Genomic DNA, 26,187 nt, shown 5'->3' on the forward strand with positions numbered 1-26,187 from the left:
AACTGTCCCCACACATTGGACCACTCAAACATTTGTGCCACACCCTCCGGCTCTCTCCATTATTGCTCCCAGATCTAATTTCTTCCACAGCTAAAACCTCCTGCAGTGACTCTCAGAAGAAGGTTGGAATTTAACATGCTACAGCTGCTCTTTCCTCTAAAGGGGGTCAATAAAATGTGTTTAAATTGAACTTATCACATTTAATTATTTTTATTGGCAGCGAGGGTTTGACTCCTGACTTGTTCAAAAATAATGTAATTTTCTCAATTTTAACTTTTTCTCACATATTCAGATTTAAACTACTTTACTGCATTTCCATGGGTTTTGAAGGGATTTTCACAACATGAAACATGTCCAAACACAATTTAAAAGTTAAAAAAAGTGTTCCAGAATGAGGGCAATGAGCAAGTGCTGCATTTTTCAGGAAAAAAAATAGGCAACCTGTATGAAGTCAATGCAGATGTTTTGGGGGTTCAGGAATTCTATTGCTGCATGCTGTGCTCTGCTGTTTATCCCAGACTTTAATGGAGGCAGTTTTTATTTTCTTTAAGGGTTTTCTGATGCAGTTTGAGTATTCCCCTTTCGTCTCTTGAAGTGTTGAATATTTATGAAGGTCATAAATCGGAGCTGTGGTCACGGAGCGTGCAGCCATGAGATACAGATATGCCAACTATACACTGAGACACAGCGAGTCTGCACAACAAAGTAAGAAAGGAATATTAAGCATGCACTTGATATTGAGGTCATTGTGACAGCCGAATGACAAGCAAATAGCAGGACAATAACAATAGCTTCACTTAGCAGAAGCTGACGCCTTTTTTCAGACAGCATCACTGATGGAAAAGCATCTCTGTCCTTCAGGGCGTCAGAATTATTCCTTTGTGGAGTTTTTTTCAGCAGAAGGTGAGCAGCGGCGTAGTTTAATTAAATTCATGTATACACAAGAATGCTTCAATAGTTGGGGAAAAGGACAGATGGTTGGGACAAAGGGATTACATTGTAAAGCTGCTGTCACCCCTGCAGGAGGGGCCAGGTAATGTCTCAAGGACGGGACGCTCAGGGGCTGATTTACTGAAGGTCTGCATGAGTAACACAAGCACAAAGTTGAAAAATGGAAAAAAAATACATAAATAACGCTGCTCTTGATTTTCTAACTGCACCTGGTAAATGGGTGTATTCCATTTGGAGCTTTTCTCATTGATGGCAAAGTGGGCAAAAAAAACTAGGAGTGGATGCAAACAAATCATCCAGAGTTGCCAGTATTTAGTAGCGGTTGCAGCAATTGTAGCAGCCACAGCAAAAGAAGGTCGAAGCAGCAACAGCAGTTGAAGTTGTGGTTGCGGCAGCAAAAAGCTAGAAGCAGCAGCAGTGGAGACAGTACCTAAAGGGTGGAAGAGAGTGCAGCAGCATTCGGAACAACAGTAATCGGTACCAGCGGAGGCAGTGTTGCAGTAGTGTTTGAAGCGGCAGTAGCTGCAGCCACAGACGTGGAAGTAGCAACAGTGGGGGCACTGGCTTCTGCATTGGCTGTAGCTATGGTTGTGGCAGCAGAAGGTAGAAGCCGCTTTGGAGGTGGTGCCACCTTCAGTGGTTTTAGCAGCAGTTGCAGCAGCAAAAGGTCAAAGCAGCAGCCGCCAAGGCAGTGGCCCCAGCAGTAGTTGTGGTAGCAGCTGCTGCAGCGGTTTTGGGATGCTCAGAAATGGAAAGTTCTGATGCGCTGAAATTGTCTATGCATTTTTCAATATTCTATTTTTCTATAGTGTGTCTTTTAAAATATACTTAACGTCTGCTTGTTCATTTGCAGCAGACATTGCAGGAGCTCACAGCTGCATGTTTTAAGTAATTAGTTGGCATGTATTTTAAAAGGAATTTGCTCCTCCCAATCCCCTGACTCTATGCCAAATATGTATGAATTATTTATAATGTGTTCTTTTTTCAAGAGACATTATGTTTTTCTTTTGTAATATATAGAAATCTCAAAACCCCTCAAGAGGTTCCTTCATGTCTCTTCCTCTCTGAGAAGCCCTTGAATACATTAAGGGAGCATCTGCTTCATTTTTTGCACTGATTGCTGCTTCTCCACCCTTAAATCTACGCCTTTGTGTCAATCTTCCTTTCACACCTACCTTGGCTTTCATATAATTTGAGGCAAACACATCACAGAAATGGCAACGGTGACAGGTATTTGAGTGTAGTTTTGATATGGCTGCATAGAGGAAATGCAGTTATCCTAAAAGCTAACTGCCTGAGAAGGCTTTGAATGAAGTAACACATGAAGAGGCATGCTATTTGAGTTTTGTTGGAAGAGGAAGCTCTATTTCAGGAGCTCAAGTTAATTTTCTGAGCAAACTGAAAAAGCAAAGAACCACACTGACTTTTTTTTTGATGCAGGATCGATCAAATGCAAAAATGCAAAAACTAAGGGGGCTTGTTTGGGTAATCTGACCTGTTCTGAATGCTTCGGGTGGAACTGGATTAAAACAGTCATCCATTCTTTGTACTAAGCGTTGTACTGTCTGCACAGTGATGTAAATAGATTCAGGACAACCATAGAAAAAAGTTCATTTATCTTCTAAACCCATTTTGTCCCTTTCTGGGTTACGGGGCTGCCGGAGCCTAACCCAGCCACTCGTGGGCAAAGGCAGGGTGAACCCTGGACAGGTCGCCAGTCTGTCACAGAGCCACAAATCACACGTCCAAACACACACTCACATTTACACCAAGGGGCAATTTTGAATAACCAATTAACATATGTAGCATGTTTTTTGATGTTGGGAGGATAATTAATAGACAGCACTAAGTCATTATGACATCAAAACTGGCGATTATTTCAGAGAAAACCTCTGTAAAGAACAGCAGACACATAACATCATCAGTTACATTGTCCAGAAAAGGCTTCCATATTTTAAAGAACGTCAACAAATATTTTTATTTTATTTTATCTGAGCAAAGATTTAAAACTATATAAATATATATATATATATATAATCTTGACGTTGCCTCTATTGATAAAGTTGAGTTGCCTTTAGCATGTTTTCCTCCGGGAAACATTAATGTTTCCTGAATGGGTCAATCAGTCTTTAACATTGTGTACACTTGGTGCAGTTCAGAGAAACAGGCAGATTGCAGTCTGTTTTCTCCTGTCCACCACTATTTTTCAATCATTTCTCAAAAGCATATTAGCTGAAAAGAAATTAGCTGCATGCAGGCAATCAGAGCCACTTAATTTGCTGGTCCGAGGAAAAGTACTTTTTTATTTATTTATTTATTTTGCACTAATCATGGTCTGATTGGAAACACGTCTGGGACAAATGAACAAAAAAAAGGCAGTTCTGGAAATGAGATTTTAAACCTATGGAGTATGAACTCCAATAGATCCATGTGGGAGAAATACTTTGTGTTTCAGCCAGTGATTTATGGTCGATGAAGGGGCTGGATCGTGATAAATGATGGTGGCTGAATGGTGCTTGGTATAGTCAAAAAGTTCTGGTCCACTAAGGCCCACAAAAAGCCCCGTTTTAAGGCCTTGTCGGACGGGCATCCATCTGCTGAGGTGCGATGGGACTGGCTGCTCTCCGTGCTGCTGTACCAATCAGAACTGCCTTGAGTGTTTAGGTTAGCGGAGTTTGAACCTGTGAGGGTCTCCTGGGGAGTTAAATACAATCTGGACATTTTAAGTTTAGCTTCCTTTGTCCGTCACAATCAGTATGTATTTAGTTAGAGCTTTAAAAAAAAGTAAAAATAAAATGCCACCAAATTTGATATCTATGCTTGTCTTTTTATGCTTGTAGAAACATAGTCATTTCTGGCAGCATCAGTAAGCTTTAAGGAGTGTATATAACGCAATTTCTAAATGAATAATTCTCTAATTCCTCTGATCAGATGGGGACCTTTTAGTTCTTAGGTGTGATGTTTTCAAATGTCAACTGATGTTTGTTCAGTTCTCATCTTAAATGAAGACCAGTTTATTTCGTCAAAGTCAGGGATGCTAAATTTGTCGATCACAAAAAACGGTCAATTACAAAGGCAGTGTAGGTAGATTGTACGGGTGTATATCTCTGGCGATATGATACATATACCGATGCAGGTCCCATGATACAAAACATATCGCAATATTGTACTGGAACGCGTTTTCTTTTCATTTTTTCAAGAGGAGGACTTAGGATTCAAATAGAAAAAATTCTATTTGAATATTAATACAGCTGTCATTGTAAAGAAATGGTAAAAAAAATGTATTTAATGATCGCAATGCTAAGCATTGCAACTGTGTCGCATATAGAAGTCGTTTTTGCCCAAGCAAATTCATAGTGCTTTTATTTTTATTTTGGAAAATTTTAATTTTGAGTTGCAGCCATTTGATTGGCTGATTAGAAACCTGCATCAACAAACAGTTGGACTGTACAGTTCAGGGTTTGGTTTGGTCCCATTTTTTTTATAGAGAAATAACACATTTCTGTGCATTTAGCCTTCTGGCTGAGATGGAAGTGGTGCCTGGAAACCTGGAAATGAAACACAATTTCATATGAAGAGAAGAAGCACAATGATTTGAAATGCAGGAAGATTATGAAGGATTTTGGCTCAGGTAATCTGCAGATTCTCTAAAGCTTTCGCAATTACCGGTACATATCGCTAATCCAGCAACCAAACAAGCCATTATTGTGATAGATGTCGGAAATGGATTCATTCCTGACGATGCATACTAATGAGACGTATGCTTTCAACAGCTTTATTTTCCAGAGAAGACCCTCTTTTTTAGGGTGGGATCTGTTTGTTCTTTCCTTAATACGGACTTTTTATTAGAAAGGGCATTTATAAAGTTCATCTTAAACTTTAATGTTATTTAGGTAAGCTAAAAGTTAAGATTTTAGCTCTGCATACGATTTACATAGATTTGAATATGCTCACAAAGGAATATTAATGTTAAAAACCGGGCATTAAAATTTGGAATAAATTTCAATAAGATGTAAGAAAATGAAAACAACCAAGGAGGTTTTAAAAAAACAGAGGTGCATGAAAACTAAAAATAAGAAATAAATGCACCAGCTTTTAGGGAAAACAGTAATTCTGTTCAAAAAGTCCTACTGTTGTACAAAGGAGCAAGTAAAACATTATTACAGGAATTATTAGGATTTTCTTTTTCAACTTTACTAAACTAAAATAACATGAGAACAGACAGAACCCCTTCATGTTGTATGTCGCTAATTTGTAACATGCCATTAAATCCAGGACTCCACTTGATTTAGCATCACGTGAAAAGTAAAAAACATTAAAGAATATTTTTTATGTTACTCTTTTTGCCTAAATCCCAGTTGGCAACCAGAACAAAAGAAATGTAGAACATAAAATTGTTAATAATTTCATTATTAATTAATGAACCCGAGCGCCGTTCGGCTGCGGCTCACTGCTCCCCCAGGGGATGGGTCAAACGCAGAGAAGAATTTCCCCATTGTGGGATAAATAAAGTATAAAGTATCAATTAACAAAAAAAAAAAATAACAGTTTACCTGATTAAGTATCATATTTGTAATTAAAAGCTTTTTGGATTTTAGCCACAAAAAAAACCTAGCAAGCCTCACATAAGTGATTCTTAATGTCAGCAGGCTAACATCAACACACATCAACTCTCATGCTGTCAGGACATCAGACGCCCCATCCCAGTGCCAAAGATTTTTCTGACATCCGAGAGCGTCTCATTTTCTTTCTGACTGATTTTATCAAACGTAGCTGCTGCGTCGTGTTTATTTGCTCACTGAAAAAGCAGCCATGCAGATTTGAAAGATTGTGACAGAGCTTCTTGTCTTCCAGGACCAACTTTGGCAACTTCTTTTGGGCACGCTTTCAAGCATCACAAAGTGTCATGTAACTTGGCAGATTACTGCCAAGACTACCATCAACTTTTAATTAAAGAAGCAAAGAAGACTATGATGTATATTTTAGAGCTAATTAGCATGCCAGCTCAGGGGGAAGAAGTGATTAGTTGAGTAAAGACTCCCTGTGGATGCTGCAGAAAAGCACACTCACACGCACACACAAACATGCACACTCTGGCACTGTTTGCACTTGAACTACGTGCCTAGCAGCACTTTAAGTGATAATTCACTTTACTGTGACATTTTCATTTTCCTGCATGCAGCGATAGCTTTATATTCATCTTCACGGTTTCGGGCTTCCTCCAGTTTTCTTTATCACCAAGTGGACTGAAACAAAATAATCTATTGAAAGATGACAGAAAACACACAGAGGAGTAAAACAGAGAACAGCGGTGTTACCATGGACGCTTCTGGCCCTGTCAGTAACATAATCACGCAGCAAATACTAAGAAAGCTGGGATAACGATCGCTGCAGTTCTATTGATTCCATCAGAGAAGAAAAAGTACCAAGACCTAATCTGTTGGATATCTTGACTGTAATACAGGAGCACAAGTCCATATTCGATAGTGGTTTGGTTTGATTCATTTTCACCTAACCCCAGTAATTTTTAACCATCAAATAAACTTCAGAAAACTTTTTGTTGAATGTATTAAGCTAAAGCTGCAGTTCTTTGGGTACGTTCACACCGGGCTCGGAAACGTCCAATGAAAAGTCAATGTAAATGTGTGTAAATGAGAATTTAAGGCTTTTCCTCTAGGAACTAACTTTAAAGTCAGTTTTTGGGTTGTATGTACAAAACCCACAGTCACTGAACATGCATCAAAAGTTGAATCAGTTGAATTTGACCAATCAGGGACTTGCATTTGGTAGTGACTTATGGGGTCCTTTTCAAAACACTGAAACGTTCGAAACCGTGGAGGACAGATTAATGATCAAGTTTGGTGCCTGGCCAGAATAATATGACACCAAGGCCGAAACTGATTTTAGTCCCTACCCCTCTGGCTCCCCCCTTTTGGTCCAATTGTAGGGACATTTGGAGCTTAGGTGGTTTCCAAACGTGTAGGAGGAGCCTTGGTGACATAAGACTCTCGGTCACAGTGCGACGCAAAGAGGAAACACATTTCTTCACGTGGGTGTGCTCTGAGGCACAGAGAAGTTTACAATTGAATGTAAGTAAGGACTTTTTTCTTTTTGCATGACTTTTTAAAGTTATGAAACTGATGGCATGTATTTTCCAAGCGCTGGCAGCTACGCACTAACTTAAATGCCCAAAAGCTATTGATGACGCCATTGAGTGGTCCTAAGTCCAAATTATTATTAGTGTTATTAACTATTTTGTCATAACTCTCCGCTTGGAGGGCGACATGGGATAGGGAGAAGCCGAAGGGGCAGGGAATGAATTTGGGTTTGGCCCAAGTTGCCAAAACCAACAGAAGAAGAACAGTAGACCAAACTTAACTAGATCCTAAATGTGTTTATTTCATCTTGGCAGCTTTGTTCCAGGCCTTCACCCGTGGAAGCAGCAGACCTGTGGATTCTGTGGAGATGTCTTTTAGACGGAGTGAAATCAGACAACAACAATGTTTCTTTTTTGTTGTGACTAAAACATTGTTGTGGTTCACACTCAGACATTCAGTCCCACAAAACAGGCAGATCTGTAATCCTTGTGCTATCCTAGGCACTTTAACATTGGGAGTTGGGTCATCTAGACCCACTAGACAGTGCGCTGAACCTTTTTTCTTCAATGATTTGTTATCTGCATGTCATGGCGAATTGGACGAGGCAGACCCAAACGCTGAAAACCCCGGAAGGAAACTCAGGCAAGTAGCAATAAGCAAAGAGTCTTTAATATCCAAGCAGGAAAGAAACAGTTCAAGTTTTAGTTACTTCTTGCTAGCTTGGAGCTATGGAGGGGTGTCGGCGTAGCAGCAGCTCGTAACGTCTTGGGAGCTAAGCTGAAAGCGTGGCGTGGCTGGAGTGGAGCGAGACGTGCGGTGAGGATCACTGCGCACTGCCTGATGTCTTGGGACCCATGGCGAGCGAGGAGCGTGGCGTGACTTGTGGCGAGACCGGAGCGGAGCGAGCTGAAGATCTCCCAGGTGGACACTCGTGGATTTGGAAACCTGGAGGCGGATCGATAAGCAGGGTAAGTAAAGGCCAAAACATGAATCAGAGCAAGAACTGAGGTTCAGACATGCACCGAGGTAGGCAACGGACTGGCGGTGATTGCTGGGCTGGATCTCCTTATGAAGGCAAAGAGGTGATGAGCAGAGTGTCCACAGCTGGTTCCAATCCTCAGGTGCACAGACAGAAGGGAGGGGAGGAGCACTGACAGAGGCCACCATGACACTGCACTGGTGTCCATGGATTTCATGAAATCCTCTTCACCTTTATCCATCTTTGTCATGGTAGGGGAGAACACGTCAATGTAGGGGTGGGGGTCATAGGATAGCACAAGGGCTAAACAGCAAGCTGATGGTCACCGTCTACGGGTCAGACTCATTTAAGCGTAACCCTTGTGCTGTCCTAGGTACTTTCACGTTGGGAGTTGGGTCATCTAGACCCACTAGACAGTGCGCTGAACCCTTTTTTCTTCAATGATTTGTGAACTTCACTGGTGTCCATGGATTCCATGAAATCTTTCCAACTTTATCCAACATAAAACAGTCCAACTTGACAAACTTTCACTTGTTTGTGACCAAAGTTTGCTAATTTGAAAGATAGAATTGTCCAGAGTGTGTCATCTGATGAAATATTAGGTTCTCGTCTGTTACAAAAACATGCTTTGATCAACCTTCTGTTTATAGATTGACCCCATTTAGTATCAAGTGAACATTTCAAAGTGGAACTGCTTCATGATGAATCAAGGAAGAGTGTTTTTTAGAGCACAGAAAGCTGTTTGATCCTTTAAAATTCCAAAGTGTGACCAGCATGCAGAAAAATGTATGAAAAATATTTAAGGTTTATGTCCAAAGTGGTACTAAGCTTTTTTATCTTAATGTTTTTTAAATAATTCTACATTTTCTGCTGTTGTGTTTGAAATCAGATTTATGTCTGATGTAAAAAAAACATTTATGGAAAGAAATAGAGCAGATTTGGAATTTGGGCCCCAAAAATATTTTGAATGAAATCTTAATTTATCAAGTAAAAATTTTTTTTTTTTTAATCATTTGATCATCTTCAAAGGAAAACCTGTCATTCTGTCAAAGGTTGCAAAACATGACGCACAGCTGATGTAGCAAAGCAAAAAATACAGTTTCCCAGAATAGATGGAGAGAATGAGCAATGAAAGGTTCCCGTTTGACAGCAGTGTGGCTCTCAACCTTTTTGCTTGGCAGAGAACAAAGGTTTATGATTGCATGGCTCCAGGACAAACATGTATGCACTCTAATGCCAACCCTGCAGAAACACAACTGGATGTGAGCCCATGCAAATGAACGGAATCAGAGGACAAAGTGTGATAAATGTGCTGTCAATAGAGATAGTGGGGCTCCACATCACACTCCCCATCGAATCACAGGTGAGCCTCAGAGGCCCTCGCAGGCAGCCTCATACATTATCGAAATTGGGCATGAAATATTGTAGTTGTGCAGTTTTTTGATAAACTCTGTAACTTTCAGGTGTTTCAAAGATCCGTCTTCCCTCAAAGGTTTTCCTGGTGTGTCCCGGCAGTCACTTTGCTCTTGTGGCGCCTTTTTATAGCTGCTGCTTCTGTTCTAAAATCACTGAAAGAAAGCCTGTGCCAGATTCTGCAATTATCATTAAAATGGTCTGTCATTCGCTCTGAATAGGCCGTGATGGCAGACAATAACATACCTACCGCTTGAGTGCTCCAATGTACCATTAATTTTCATGCCCAATCGATCCCACTTAAGCCTGCATAATGTCCCATTCGGAACCGCAGTCAGGAAATGAGAAAGCTCGGCACACGCCCATTCAGAGTTCCTGCCCACTGACTTCTGTTTCCTTACAATGCTTCATGTACAGTTGAAGGTTTTGTTTCGCTGCAGAGATTTTGAACTGCTCAAAGTTGAACCTGCTTAAGGCGCTTATTGTTTTCTACAAATGTACAATGGTTACCTTGCTGCAAATAATTTTAAGCGGTAAAGATCTGTTGTGAAAATCTAAACCTGTTTTCTAAAGGCATCTTTATGAGAAAGTGTTGCAGTCTGGGAGTTCACCCAGACATCAGAGGGTTCTAGCTTCATGTCTGAGGCACTCGTTTGACCAAAAAAAAAGTTCCACTTATACAAATAAATTATTTAGGAAACAAAAATATGAAGAATCAGTTTAACAAATATGTTAAAAAAAACATTGCAAAAAAAATCAAGTAACCTATTCTAGAATCACCAGGCTTTAGAAAAACATCACATCAGGCAGGTCTGGTTCTGGCCTGATTCATGTCTAGTTCTGGTCAAATCCAGGTTTAACTCAGTTTTGGTACTGATCTTGACTTGGTCAGTTCAGGCCTGATCCTGTTTTGAAATTTGTTGCAGGTTTGGTTAAGATTTGGTCATAATCTCATTTTAGTCTAATCCAATTTGATTCTGACCCAATCCAGTTCTGACAGTGATTTGTTCCAGAGTTGATCTTGGTCTAGTCCACGTTTTATTCAGGCTTTGTTCTTATCTAGTTTTAGTCTGATCCAGTTTGGTTATGGCCTAATCCATTTCTAAACATGATTAGTTATAAATTTAATTCCGGTCCAGTCCAGGTTTAATCCAGGTTTGGTCCTTACATAATTCCAGTCTGATCCAGTTTGGGACTGGCTTGGTCCAATTTTGAAAGAACAAGCCAGGTCCTGGTCCTGGTCTGGTCTGGTCCAGGTCTGGTCCAGGTTTGCTCTGGTTCTGGATTTGACCAAGACAAGACCTGCATTAGGTCTTGTTTGGCTCAGTTCTGATCTGATATTGGCTAGGCCCTTGTTGATCTAAATTTGATTCAGGTCTAATTCAGATTCATATCTGATCTGATCTGATGTAGATATGGTGTTGGTATGATCTAGGTTTGGTTCTTGTCCAGTCTAGGTTAGGTTTTGGTCTAATCCAGTTCTGGTTTTCGTCTTTTCTAGGTTGTATTCCGAGCTGGGTACTCTTCTCTTGCTTCAGCAGCTGTAAAGGCTCACCTGAACTCTGATCTTCTTACAGAATATGGAAAATCCTGTGCGTTAGGAGGAGTTTGTAAATCTCCAGTCCCATTATCAGGCCTGATCCTGCAGTCCGAATGAAGTGCACAGATGATTGATCTCACTGACTTTTAACATTTTAGCTGCTCAGGAGCAATTGGCTGGAAAAATACTTTGGCGGTGCAATCATAGCTGTGATTTGACTGATATTGCATGTCAATGGAGGTGAAAAATTGAGCTTTTTTTCAAGACAATTATCTTTTCCACACAGAGTAAAAGATAGAAGTTATGATAGATATGTTAGATTCTTGAGGAGATCTTCCTGAGAAAAGGAAGCACTTCTGATAAATGTGTCACAGAGAGGATGACACCGACAAGTTGAAGTGAGGCAGTCCCGGCCAGACACCATTTTTTTCAGTGAAATAAAACATCAAATATGTTTTTCCTCCACTTTTAGGGACCATTTTTCAGGATGAAGTTTACTTTTTTCAGACAAATAAAAGTAGGAGATGGCGCTTTTTTGACATGTTTCGTCACTCTTCTTGGATGAAACTGACAGGTCGGTTGGACTGACCGTCCCTTTAAGAAACAGCTGACAACAACCTGTCACATTGGTCACATGACCCTTCTGAAGAAGCCAGTCAACAATGCCCAAGGTGAAACCGCCCTCTCCCACAGAGCTTTGAAAAAGAAAAAAATTATTTCTGTTATAAATTCTAATGTTTCTGCTTGAGTCTGTGTGCTTACCAACGAAAGAAGTTGACGTAGCTTAAGGATACCCTCCAAAGAATTTTTTTTTACAACGCAGTGCTTTTCTACAAAAAGCAACAAGCAGCTTTCATTTCAGGAACCCTCCCTTTTAGCTGTCCTGGCTGACTGCTGGCTCGTCACAGAGCATCATCTGAGGCCAGTGTCACATTTCAGAGGCCTTTCAGTTTCATACCAGGCCCTCTTCTCACCAGCTCAATAACCAAAGCAAACACAGTGAGTATCTTCTTTTATTCATGGATCCAAAAGCCCGAGAGGGAACCAAAACCAGGATTTCCACAACACTGACAGGCACTAACACACTGAAGTGCAGAGAGGAAGACCGCGGGGTTAAATAAATGTTTGTGTGCTCCATTGGTCCCTCCAGTTACAGATTTTTATTTAAGCAGCCAAAAGAAGAGCATCCCGAATACAAGACCCTTAAGTTTTTTCCGAACATTGAATCAGACTTATGTGCCGTCAAACAGGTGAAATCTGCAGTTTAATCTGTAAAATAAAAATACATAAAGTTGAGATAAAATGCTTTTCATTAGAAATCTTTTAATAAATTATAAAGAAACAAACAATAAGATAGCTAATTAAAAAAGCATTCTGAATTTTGGTGATTACAAAGACACTTAACAACCCTGGAATATCTGACATGAGACAAACAAGAATGGTTAGAAACTGCAGAAACGAGTAAACAGGAAGCAGATGGACCAACACAAAATATGATAAAAGAAATGACTTTCCAGTAGTTGTTGCAACAAAAAATAAGACAACAAAAGGGTAAAAAGAGGAGCTCATAAGCACCTCCATGACCCTTTTATATCAGAGCTTTAGCTCCAGTGTTGGCATTTCAATACGTTTTCAACCATTTACTCAATTGCTCACACAATTGATGTAAATCAGCGGATTTTGCCACAGAGCCGTGATCATGTAAATGATTGAGGAGATACAATGTAAAAGAGCGTTTATTATTACGGTGTCGCTGGCGACAGCTCCGGTGTTAAAGGGTTAAACGGACTAAAGCTGAATCCACACCGAACGCAATTTGCACAATATGCATTTGGGTGGGGCTGCTTTAAACTAGTCAATGCTTCACTACAATGAAGAATTGACTGTGTATCTCAAAGTTGCCCCAAAAGCGCTGTTGCCAGCCTGACGTGCTGTGTTCGGTGCTCAAACCCTCTGATTACATCTGCATATTGACTTAACATTGAACCTGACGACCCGGACGCGCAAATTTCAAACTTCTGCCTCATGCTCTCCTGGTACTCTGCGGTCACTCTCTAAACGGACAGGCAGAAAAATAGTGAGGAGGACAGGAAAACACCTGGTGAAATTGATCAACGTAAAAGAAGGGTCTGAAATGAAGGCCTTTTTTGATGCCTCAAATGCTGCATCTTTAAAGAGGATTCTTAATATCCAGCAGATTGATAAAGATTGAAGTCAGGGGCTAGGCTCACCTCAAAATGGCCAACGCTTGATTGGGTTTTGAATTCTATGCTTATTTTTCAGGGCTCACAGATGAAATTAGACAGTATAGACTGTAGCAGCAGTCATTATTATTATTACAGATGTCTCCCTCAGTGTTGATTTCCACAGAAACAGCTCATTTCTGTGTCAAATTTCTGTCTGAGTTGTCTCCGCTTTCTCTGTGACGCCCCGTATTTTCACCAGAATGAGGCTAATGACCTATTTTGTGTTTATCCAAATACTTCAGTGTGACCAATTAACAAACAGCGTTTGTTTATCCCTGATAGAGGGAGGATGGAGACTTGCCTGTGGGAGATGTCAGAACATTCAATCCAGCCTCACCGCAGCCTGTCCAAACGGAAGAAGGGTCGGCGTGCTGGTGCTGCTGGACACATCCTACAACACCGCTGTCCCTTAAGAATCCCAATTATAATGAATAGAAAGTAGTTTGCAGAGACCTGAGCTATTGTGGAGCTGCTCTGCTAGTAACTGTGTTCAAACAATCTTCCAACCTGGATCTTCTTTGTGTAAGTGTGACTACATAAAAAAAACCCTGTGTGAAATTCATTAAACTCTTCCAATACTATAAAAAGCTGAAAAGATGGTACTCAATCATCGCTTCTGACAAAAACAACAGAAAAACTCAAAATGTTTTGGACAATTAGTGAGATTAACTGGAGGCGTTACTGAATTTTATACCTGAACAAACTAATTGAGCTCAAATTTTATTGTTTAGCCACAGAGCAAACTTAAACTAAGAGCATCTTGTGTGGAACAAATGTTATTGTTACCACTGTGGGTGTGTGGGCACACAAGAGGTGTTTATAAACCATTTTTGTGCTTCAGGCTTAAAATATTCTATTAATATCTTTTACTTGGAATCAACACACGTACACAAGAGCTGCACCTCACCTCACAGTGAGAAGCCCCTGATTCAAATCCCACCAGGGACCTTTCCGTGTAGCATTTGCATTTTCACCTCTTGCATGGATGGGTTTTCTCCGGCTTCCTCCCACAGTCCAAAAACATGCCTCATGGGTTAAGTGGTTTCTCTAAATGGGTCTGTGAGTACATATGATGTACATTCAGCCCATAGTGTTCATACCGGACAAGCAGGGAGAGACTTCTTCTTCTTTTTCCATTTGTACTGTGTACTAGCTCATGTCCACTACCTACAGTTGGCAGAGGATTGGCGCAAAATATTACAGCGAATCAAATCTCAGCAATCTTGCTCCAGGATTTTTTCTTTCACAGTTCTATTCCATTATAGGAAAGACTTGGTGTCATATAATTCCGTCTGGAAGGAGGCCCAAGATCTTTGTCATCCACGAAAACTCCTGTGAAAATTCATTTGAATAATCATTTGTTGCTGCCTGATAAAAGTATGCAACAAATGTCATCTTTTACTACTTTGTCCTTTTTAGCCATTAAATCTAAGGCTAAAATAGGATAACACATTTTTTATGGCTTTTAAAAGCCAAAATGAGTCATTTTTGACTCCAGCAAAACGTCAAGGTAAAATTGATCATCTCAGGTCAATGAGCAAAGGTTTGAAGACAGAACAATTCCTACCTTCTTCGTGTCTTTTGCTCCAAGTATTTTCTCTGTGCAGTAACCCGAGCTGTGATTCATTTTTAATAGTTAAGCTCCAAACAAGGATTTCTTACACGTCTAATTAATCTTCTAATTATGCTTGTTTCAACAGAGCTGCGGGAAAATGAAATTTTCTGGAGTCAACTGGGATCATTGGAAGCTTTGTACTTTTTAAACATTGTGTTTGTTAATAAAGTGTTAGCAAAATCCAGCTTTACAGCAAAAATAAACCTATGTTCTGCCTGGGGTCAATATTTCTGGGGGATTTTTCCCCTTTGAAAAATAAAAGCTCTTTGAAGCTCTGGTCATCTATGTGAGGAAAACCAGTATTCAGCTGCCATAGGAACCTGTAAGAAGTTTTGGAAAGAGAGTAGTGGACTTTTTTTGTGGCTTGATTCTATTTTTACTCCTGAGATGTATCCATCTGATTGAATTAACCCTTGTGCTACCTTAGATGACCCCACCCTTACATTGACGTGTTCTCCCTACCATGACAAAGGTGGATAAAGGTGGAAAGATTTCATGTAATCCATGGACACCAGTGAAGATCACAAATCATTGATGAAAAAAGGTTCAGCGCACTGTCTAGTGGGTCTGGATGACCCAATTCCCAACATTAAAGTGCCTAGGATAGCACAAGGGTTAAGTGAATGAGAGTCAGGTGTGTGGCATCCAGGAAGTGCACGCTGGGGTTGCTGGGAGATGAAGTGCCTAGGATAGCACAGGGGTTAAGGGGCTCAAAACATTCCCAGGGCCTGTTGCAAGTTGACCCCAAGGGGCAAACTATGGCCAAAGACAGAAAAACTCTCAAAGCCTTTGGAGCTAAACTCTAGGTCCCACTTTTTGGGCCTCGACTTGAACGAGAACCTAAAGGCTGGAACCGAAAAACAACCAATACAATGGTTACAGACAGATCTGGAGAGACTTGAAGCTGATGATACAAATAAAGATAATGAGCTTGACCACATGACCTGGATATAGCAGAAATCCTTACATGATCTCCATGCATGACCATGAGGTTGAAATAACAATTTAACCCCTTTTTTGTTGTAAAAAAATGAAGATACAGTTTAAAATGTGTATTCTTTGGCAGAATTGTCTAACTTTGTGGGCATTTGGGGGATTTTTGTGGGACTGAGGCCAAACGGACCCAAAGGAACCAGGGAGTTATGTAAAGGTTAAGGGCTGACGAAGTGTGCGGTTATTACTTTTTAACGCACTCCGTGGAAGCCTGAACCGTCCGACGCAAAGCGGAGGTTGCTTCTGCGAAGTGCGTTAAAAAGTAATAAACGCACACTTCGAAGGCCATTAACCCGCTTATACCATGGTCACTTACAAAAGCAATACATATTAACCAGGTTTTAGTCCCTAATTCTTGTTTTTTTTTTTTCGATTTGGATCGCTTTTCTCACAAAAAGCAGACTATATGTTACGTGATGCGGCGAGATAACTTATAGTCCGCGTCGCGCAGCACCACCGCTACAGTCAAGTTTCGGCGATATATATATGCTGATCGTCCCGATGGCTTGAATAAAGCATCAGTTCAGAGAGAAAGTTCACCTCTTACCGATTGTTTTTGTCCAGATGATGAAGCAAAAGATTGTTTTAAAGAAGCCGGCGCAGTGATACAAAACATTAAAGCTAGCTGACCGAACTTCTTTTTTCACCGTGCGGTTATCAGGTTTTAATGCATACCCAGCAGCCAATCAGAATCGAGTATTCAACCGGACCATGGTATAAAGCCAAATATTTCATCTGAGATATTTCTTCACATTTTTTGAGTGTTTTTTTAATCAGGAATACCACAATACTTTGGTAAAATGAAACTGTATATTACACTATTGAACCCAATCGTGGGTGAAAGTGTTTCATTGCATCCCTTCTTTATACTATTAGCTTCACATTTAAAGTGTCAAACACATGTTGTGCTACAGTAAATATAAGTAGGAGATATTATGTATTGTTTTATTACATAGCACCAAACCAACCTGAAAGGTCATTATTTATTTTGCGTATTAGCAAATTTAATTTTTTGTAGTTATTTGTCATATGAGATATCAAACCAAAATACAACCATGATCAAAAATCAAGGTTTGAACCGAATCGTAAAAAAACTGTATTGTTGAATCCCTACTTTTTATACGGTTTCACCTGCAGCAGTGCAGGCCCATACCATGATACTGCCACACCCATACGTTTAAATTAGGATTCAGAGCTTTAAGAGTTTTTTTATCTTTATTTTCAAGCATTGATATAAAGCCACCCACTTTTTATACCATCAACACATTTCCTTTTATACTGACATGCAGTTAATAACTATTGTCTGGTTTTTTACTTTTTCTCTGAAGCCTTTTCAGATCGATGATGGAGATCTTGTTTCACTGAAGATGCCAGCCATGATGGCGGAAAATAATGACTTTCTCTTAAACATGTCACATCAAATGACCTCATTACTTTACAGCAGAACCTATTATTTTTTCAAGCTATAAGGTGCATCCACATCTCCCTGTGTTTATATTTGCATGACGCCTGGAGGCTGTAAACCTGTGAAGGTCCACGGTGCTTCTGCGATGTTCGTGAATGTAAACCCTTTTAACCGTGAACTGTCTGTTTGGAAACTGTTCTGCCTCTTTGTGCCTAACATGATTGATGCTTCTGCGCAGCATCTGGGACCTACAAGCATCAGGCTGAGAACCGCCTCCATCTTGCAGGTGCAGTACAGCAATTCACAAACCCTACGGCCATAAAACTATTTCCAAGGAATGACAGTCATTTATGGTTGTCCAGAGGCTTTAAAACTCACTTAATCCACATAAAAAGCTCTGGAAGAAATATCTTCCATCACTTATCAGCCCAAGGATAAGCCTTGTTTTCTCTTTGTAGAACCTAAGAAATTCGAAGTTGCTTGGGCAAAAGTTAATCTATTGTCCATAGCTTGTTGATATTGGTGATCTGGTCATATAAAGGTTTCAGTGAAGCAAGGAAACTACAAACTCTTCCTTCACTCTAGAAGAGTCCTGAGTACAACTTCTGGAGGCAACTCTGTTGGATTCTACTCTGGAGTCACATTTGTTCGTACACTTAAATGACATGAAACATTCCCCTCACAAGCCTCTCTTGAAATCTACAGGTTTGCTTGAAGAAGGTGCTGCGGACCGACATCAACTAATAGACGTAATTCAAAGCCCAGAAACATCTCATTTTTGAAGTCCAGAATACAAGAACTGGACTCATCTTACTTTTCGTCTTGGAAGGTCTTCTGACACATGTACAGTCTCAGGCTCAGACATTTGAATGGAAGCGTTTCAATTCTTGTGGATGAAAGCTTTAGAACATTAGACCTTAGTCACAACTTCCCTTAAAGATGGATATGCTCTGTATGAAGGTGAGAAATGGACAAACTTGTAAAGGGTAGGCAAGTCGACTGCAGGGAATTTCAAAGTCAACACTCTGTTAGCCTGAGCAGCAAAATGTTCAGGTCATAGAGAACACTTAAACAACACGCATGATTCAGTAATGGTGAGACGCAGGCATTTCGTTCACATTTCTCCTTTTTCAATCCTCCCAAATCCTGTGGACTCCACAAGGAGCCTGTTGGTGGTGTTCAAGTGTGAAATCTGAGCTCCATGCATGCAAGCCTCACTGTAAGAATTTAAGAAATTAGGCAATCAATGTAGTTTGTGTGGGCATCCTACAGGCACATGCAAACCTCACACAGTCAGTAAGCAAGTACGTGTTGCTTATTTACAACTACAACGTGGTGTAAAGGCACTGTACAACAGCTTTACCCATACATCATAAGTGCATGTAACTCACATTATCATTACAAATACTTCACAGTGCATTTAGTACACACTCAACGATTGTGCGTTCCTTTTTCATTACGTCCCTTACGGTGGCTGCATAAGCCTTAAGGGAACTGCAAGACACACCAGTGGTCCCCTTAAGATGAAGCTGTTTCTGTCTACAACTCACTACTGACCCATACAACCCAAATCCTGCAGCACCTGTACGGGTCAACCCCCGTTGACCATTGACGTGTTATCCCTACCATGACAAAGGTAGTCAAAGGTGGGGAGGATTTCATGTAATCCATGGACACCATTGAAGATCACAAATCATTGAAAAAAAAAGGTTCTGCGCACTGTCTAGTGGGTCTAGATGACCCAACTCCCAACGTTAAAGTGCCTAGGATAGCACAAGGGTTAAATTAACTATAGTGCCAACTGTCTGAAAAGTGATCATGGAGGAGAAATTCATTATTAATTAGTAGAAATTAATACTTGTGGTTTGTCACCCGGCTGGAATTCAATCACACCAACTCTTTCCTATTTCGCAATAGAGATGTGAAAAAAAAAGCCTTGAGCAAGAGTCGTGAGATTTGCACTGCTCTGACATTTCGCACCATGACTCTTCCAACTGTGAGTCCATGCGTTAATATCGGGTAGCGACAGTCCAGTGTGAACACAACACACTGAACCTACCCAGTGTGAACGTAGCATTAGGCTGTGCCTGTGAAACAAAAGCAAAAAACACAACTCTAAAAAGAAAAAATATAACCGATGTTCTCCTGTAGAACTGATCCTCTATAGTAAGTAGAGGATGGAGAACAACAGTATGAAGCTCATTTACCACCAGCTGGAACCAAGAGCAACAAATATTTCACCTTGAAATTCTGCAGTATGAGGGTCTCATTTCTGTCTTTACAGGAATTATGTTGACATTTCATTTTTTTGGAAGCAGCTCTAAGAAGAGACAACAGTCCACCAGGTAAGTGAATTTTAACCCAACAAGAACAGTGGAACTTGCAAAGACGGAATGAAAAGATGAGGCTGTAGTGTGTAAGCCACTAGGTGGAGTTTTAATGAAGTGCTGTTGCTCTGGAGGACACAGATCAGATGCTCTGCGGGTGCCGAACCACTGCCAAGAACTTTCTGTTGCGTTTATTTTTAGAAATAAAGAGCATCTTTCAAGCGCAGCAGAGAGGAAGCATTTTCTTCAGGTGAGGATAATATGATGCAAATTACACACTCAAAAAGCCTGCTGCACTTCAAATGCAACAACAGCTGTGGGTAACCAAATAATGAGGAAGTTTATGAGGAGGTTATAGAAACAATGTGTTATAATGCAGAGGGATAGGAGGCCGCATTTCTAACAGATATCTCTTCTGTTGTCGTGCTGAGTCGGCTCATATCCTGGAGCTGTTTGCTTTTGTGTGCTTTCCATCATTACGCTGACAGATATCCATGCTTTATCTGAGCTCACTTGTGCACATCCACTCCTCATTTATAGTTTTTGCTCTTTGATTGCAGAGGCACAGCAGCAGAGCTTTGATCCCAATAAGAAAACCTCAAATCTGCCGGCAATTAAGCTGTGATGAACAAGCCACCATTGATTTTTCCATCAGATCTACTTTAATTATTAAATGCAATGTTAATCTCACCCATGCCTCTGAAAACTGCAGAGTTGATCTCAGTTCATGTTTCCACACCTCAGTCTAAAGCTTTGAAAGAGACAGGTGGGAATCAGAGGCGGAGCCACTTTTCAAAACATCCGAACAATCTCATGTCAATCATCTTTAAAATTTCTAAGTGATATTTCTAACATTAGGGAACATTCTGTTGTTGATGGTTGTCCATACATTTTGGAATTAAAAGTTACTTTGTGAACTTTGTGAAAGTGAACTTTGTGAAAGTGAACTTTGAAAACCAGCAGCTGATCTAAAACCAGTCTATCTGCATTCAAACTGTTGTTTAACAGAATTTACCGGTAGGTTAAGGTTAAGGAAGTTGTTTTTTCTTCGAAAGACCAGAGTTTTCTTGTTTGCTCCAAACACTTTAGCTGCCACACCCAAGTAAATCCATCTTCTTCTTGGCCTCCAAAAATTCTGTCATCTGGATCCTTTTCACTTACACTATCAGCCCTCATGTCCTTCTACATTGCACAAATTAGACACTTTCCTGCACCACCCTCTTCAGCTTTTTCCCACTCCACTGCTCTGGACAGTTGACTCTAAGTACTTGAAGTCCTCCACTTTTTACACCTCTGCTCCCTGTAACCCAATGCTTCTCAATTATTTTTTGCAAGGCCCCTGTAGGAAAAAGAAAATGTTTCCGTTATTTTATATAAGTATAAAATAAAAAAATTAAGGGTAAGTATACCTAAAATTGTATCTTTTAAAATTAACAAAAGAAAAAAAAACAATATAAATCCATTTTGAACAAATTTTACATTTATTTTGCCACAGAAACCCTGCTATAGTCAAAAACAGAAAAGAAGCTTAAAGTGCCTGAAATAAAAAATCTGTCAGTGTCACGGTGCCCCCGGCCGGGCCCTCGTCATCAAGTCCACCTGCTGACAACGGCTGTGCCTCGTCAGCGTCATCAGGACCCAGGCTCTTAAGGAGGACCAGGACCTGTACTCGACGCTAGTTCGTTGTACTCCACGGTGCTTCACTGGCTACCTCGTGTATTGTCTCGCTCTAGTTCTCGCTTCCTTGTCTAATCCCTTGTCTGTCTTCTACTCAGGATCCTGCCTTAGTCTGGAACTCAAGACCGCACTCACCTCTCGCTGTTTCCTGTCTCGGCGTCCCTTTGGTATACCATTGGACCACGGTGTTCGCCCGCAAGAACCTCCAACCATCTCCTTCGACCCAGCTGACCCGGAAGGACTCCGCCTGGCCATATCCCAGCAAGGTATGTTGCTTTCCCGCCAAGCCGATGCTCTCACGCAAATGTCCGCTACTCAACAGGAGTTATTTCGTCGGTTGGACAACCTCACGCAAGCCCTCGCCGGAGTTACTAGCCAAACAGCTAGTTCGGTCACCGCGGCGTCCCCGGTTTCCGGTGACCTCACCACCGTCATGTCCGCCTCTCAGGATGAAAACATCCGGTCTCAGCCCGAGCCGTTCCATGGCGACGTAGAGGCCTGCGGCGGATTTTTACTACAATGTCGCCTGATAATTCAACAGTCACCCAGGTACTATCAGTCTGATCAACGGAAAGTTTCACTGGTTGTCAACTCACTCCGCAGCAAAGCACTGCAGTGGGCCCAAGCCTTTTTGGCCGCTAACCCAGTCTCTCATCTCCCCTTCGAGCGGTTTATCGGAGAATTTCGGCTTGTATTCGATCAGCCGCGAAAGCAGGAAGAAGCCACCCGGCGGTTACTAAGCCTCAAGCAGCGTAACCGACCGGTAAGTGACCACATCATAGACTTCCGCATTTTAGCGGTCGAAGCTGGCTGGCCCGATATCGCGCTTAAAGGAGTGTTCTATCAATAATTGAACGAAAAAATTAAAGACCATCTGTGTACACAACCGGAGGCCGATAATTTCGAAGAACTGGTTACCGCCGCTCTCCGTTCAGACATACGGATTCGTGAACGCCAAGCGGAGCGGAGTTTAGCCACCCGGCGTCCACCCGCGGAAACCCTTTTTTACTCTCCTCTGTACCACCCACGACCATCTGTCGGCGCAGACGATTCCAACCTGCCTTCTGAAGAGCCAATGCAGATTGGTCATTCGAAGCTTTCATCCGAAGAGAGGCTCAAGCGCCGTAATGAGGGGTTGTGATTTTATTGTGGAGATTCCGGTCATGTTGTTTCTCAGTGCAAGAACCGTTTAAACTCCAGAACCCCTCGCTAAGAGACAGGTCGCGAGGGGACCCGTCTGAAAGTAAGCCCTTCCTTTTCAGGAAGTTCCCAAGAAATAATCATGTTCATGAATGTTATGCCCTCATAGACTCTGGAGCCGAACACAGCCTCATCGATTCTGGTCTGGTTCGCCGACTCGGGTTACCTGTCGAGTCTCTAGCCGCCCCTGTAAAAGCTGCCGGGTTAGGAGGAAAGTTGTTGTCTAAAATCACGTCACGCACCGAACCCATACAGCTAATCACGTCCGGTAATCATCGTGAGTATCACCAACTTTTTATTACCGACTCTCCTCAAACTCCCGTTATCTTGGGGTTTTCCTGGCTACATTTACATAACCCACAAATTAACTGGTCTAATTCTCGGATCACCAATTGGAGCACCTATTGTATGGCAAATTGTTTACATTCTGCTCTTCCCACTACTGTCTCGACTAAGCTCCCCAATAATGAGAACATTGATCTTTCTAAGGTGCCGTCATGCTACCACGACCTAGGATCCGTTTTTAGTAAATCCAAGGCATGTGCGGTACCGCCTCACAGACCCTACGACTGTGCAATAGAACTGCTCAGTGGGGCCCCCCTCCCTAAGGGGAAATTATACAATCTATCCGGTCCTGAAAAGCTCTCCATGGAGAACTATATTCAGGAGGCGTTATCTCTTGGGCACATCCGACCTTCCTCCTCTCCTGCGGGGGCTGGGTTCTTCTTCGTAGAGAAGAAGGACGGGTCCCTCGTGCTCTGCATCGATTACCGCGAGCTCAACCAAATAACAGTAAAAGACAAATACTCCCTACCACTCCTCAATTCCGTCTTTGATTCTGTCCAGGGGGCTACCATCTTTTCAAAATTAGATCTCCGAAATGCCTACCATCTGGTTAGGGTCCGGGAGGGGGATGAGTGGAAAACCGCCTTCAACACCCCCCTTGGACACTTCGAATATCTAGTCATGCCTTTCGGCCTCACCAACGCCCCGGCCATTTTCCAGCGTCTGGTAAATGACGTCCTTCGTGATTATCTCAACCGCTTTGTATTTATCTATCTTGATGACATTCTGGTATACTCCAACAACACCACAGAACATCGTCACCACGTCAGGCTGGTTCTCGAGCGGCTTTTAGAAAACCAATTGTTTGTGAAAGCCGAAAAGTGTGATTTTCACGCTGACTTTTTCTCGTTCTTGGGGTACATTCTCAAGGCCGGCAAAATCAAGCCAGACCCTGCCAAGATCCAAGCAGTCTCCGAGTGGAGTGTCCCCGAAACTCGAAAAAAACTGCAGCAGTTTCTTGGGTACTCGAATTTCTATCGGCGTTTCATACGCAACTACAGCCAAATCGCAGCTCCCCTCACTCGTCTCACTTCTGTCAAGATCCCTTATGTTTGGAACCCTGCGGCAGACTCCGCTTTCACACGACTCAAAGAACTGTTCACCTCGGCACCCGTTCTGATCCAGCCAGACATCCACAGACAGTTTACAGTGGAGGTCGACACCTCGGACTCCGGTGTGGGGGCCGTACTGTCCCAGCGAGACCCAACATCAGGCAAACTCAAGCCATGTGCCTTCTTTTCCAGGAAGCTTAATCCTGCAGAGCAGAATTACGACGTTGGCAACCGTGAGCTATTGGCCATCAAGCTGGCGCTCGAGGAGTGGAGACATTGGTTGGAGGGGGCTGAAAAACTGTTTATTGTATGGACTGACCATAAAAATCTGGCTTACTTACGTTCTGCAAAAAGGCTAAACTCCAGACAAGCACGCTGGTGTCTTTTTTTTGATAGGTTCAAGTTCACCATCACCTACCGCCCGGGCAGTAAGAACGGCAAACCCGACGCCTTGTCACGCAAATATTGCACCTCAGACGACAACACCGCTCTCCCTATCATTCCAGACTCCTTCTTTGTGGGCAACCTCACTTGGGACGTAGAAACCCAGCTACTACAAGTCCAAGGTGAGAAACCTAACTCAGTTGCCTGCCCCCCTGGCACTCTGTTTGTTCCGGACAGACTCAGGTCCGATGTCATCACCTGGGGTCACAGCTCCAAGGTCACCTGCCATGGTGGTGTTCGTCGAACCCTCGCGCTCCTCAGACGTAGGTTCCACTGGCCCTCCATGGACGCGGATGTACGGCAGTACATCACCGCCTGTACCACCTGCGCCAGGGCTAAGTCCTCCAACTCACCTCCTGCCGGCCATCTCCAGCCTCTGCCTGCGCCTCACTGACCCTGGTCCCACATCGCTATGGACTTCGTCACAGGCCTGCCTCCCTCGCATGGGTTTACTGTCATACTTACTGTTATTGACCGGTTCTCCAAAGCTGCTCAGTTCATCCCCTTGCACCAACTCCACTCTGCTACTGAAACTGCCAACTTCCTGGTTGACCATGTCTTCCGTCATCACGGCATCCCTTCCGATATTATGTCTGACCGCGGTCCACAATTCACCTTGCAGGTTTGGACGGCTTTCTGCTCCGCCCTCGGAGCTTCCGTCAGCCTCACATCTGGATACCACCCGCAATCCAATGGCCAGGCAGAGAGGGCTAATCAGGAGTTGGAGGCGACCCTTCGCTGTTTGGCGGCGCAAAATCCTGAGGACTGGTCGGACTACCTCGTCTGGGTGGAGTATGCGCACAATAACCACCCGTCCTCGGCTACAGGCATGTCCCCTTTTGAGGCCTCGTTGGGCTATTCCCCACCTCTGTTCCCCTCACAGGAGCTCGATCTGGCGGTACAGTCTGTCCAACTGCACCTGCAGTGCTGTCAGGACGTTTGGCGCCAGGCCAGGGCCACCCTCCTCCGGTCTGCAGAAGGTAACCGCCAGATCGCAAATCGACACCGTGTTGTCAGCCCTGACTATGTGCCAGGACAGCAGGTGTGGCAGTCCTCCAGGAACATTCTGCTCCAGGCCACGTCCCGGAAACTGGCACCTCGGTTCATTGGCCCGTTCCCCATTGAGCGCGTTATCAATCCCACCTGTGTCCCTCTGAAACTCCCTGCCGCGCTCACGATCCATACATCGTTCCATGTTTCCCAAATCGAGCCTGTCCGCCAAAGCCCCCTTTGCCCGCCGTCCGCTTCCCCACCGCCCGCCCGGCTCATCGACGGCGCCCCGGCCTACACCGCCAGCCGGGTCTTGGACATTCGGCGCCGGGGTCGTGGGTTCCAGTACCTGGTGGACTGGGAAGGCTACGGCCCGGAGGAGCGGTCGTGGATACCTCGCTCGTTCATCTTGGACCCCTCCCTCATCGAGGACTTCCTCCGGGCCCATCCCGATCGCCGCCCTGTTCCGCCTGGAGGCGGTCGTTGGAGGGGGGGTACTGTCACGGTGCCCCCGGCCGGGCCCTCATCATCAAATCCACCTGCTGACAACGGCTGTGCCTCGTCAGCGTCATCAGGACCCAGGCTCTTAAGGAGGACCAGGACCTGTACTCGACGCTAGTTCGTTGTACTCCACGGTGCTTCACTGGCTACCTCGTGTATTGTCTCGCTCTAGTTCTCGCTTCCTTGTCTAATCCCTTGTCTGTCTTCTACTCAGGATCCTGCCTTAGTCTGGAACTCAAGACCGCACTCACCTCTCGCTGTTTCCTGTCTCGGCGTCCCTTTGGTATACCATTGGACCACGGTGTTCGCCCGCAAGAACCTCCAACCATCTCCTTCGGACTCTTTCCTGCAAATTCTGTCTACAGAATTAAAACTCCTTACACTTACCTTTCTGTCTGCCGAGTATCCTTC

Source organism: Oryzias latipes, chromosome 11 (genome assembly GCF_053564925.1).
Source record: "Oryzias latipes strain Hd-rR chromosome 11, Olatipes_Hd-rR_3.1".
Lineage (NCBI taxonomy): Eukaryota > Metazoa > Chordata > Actinopteri > Beloniformes > Adrianichthyidae > Oryzias > Oryzias latipes.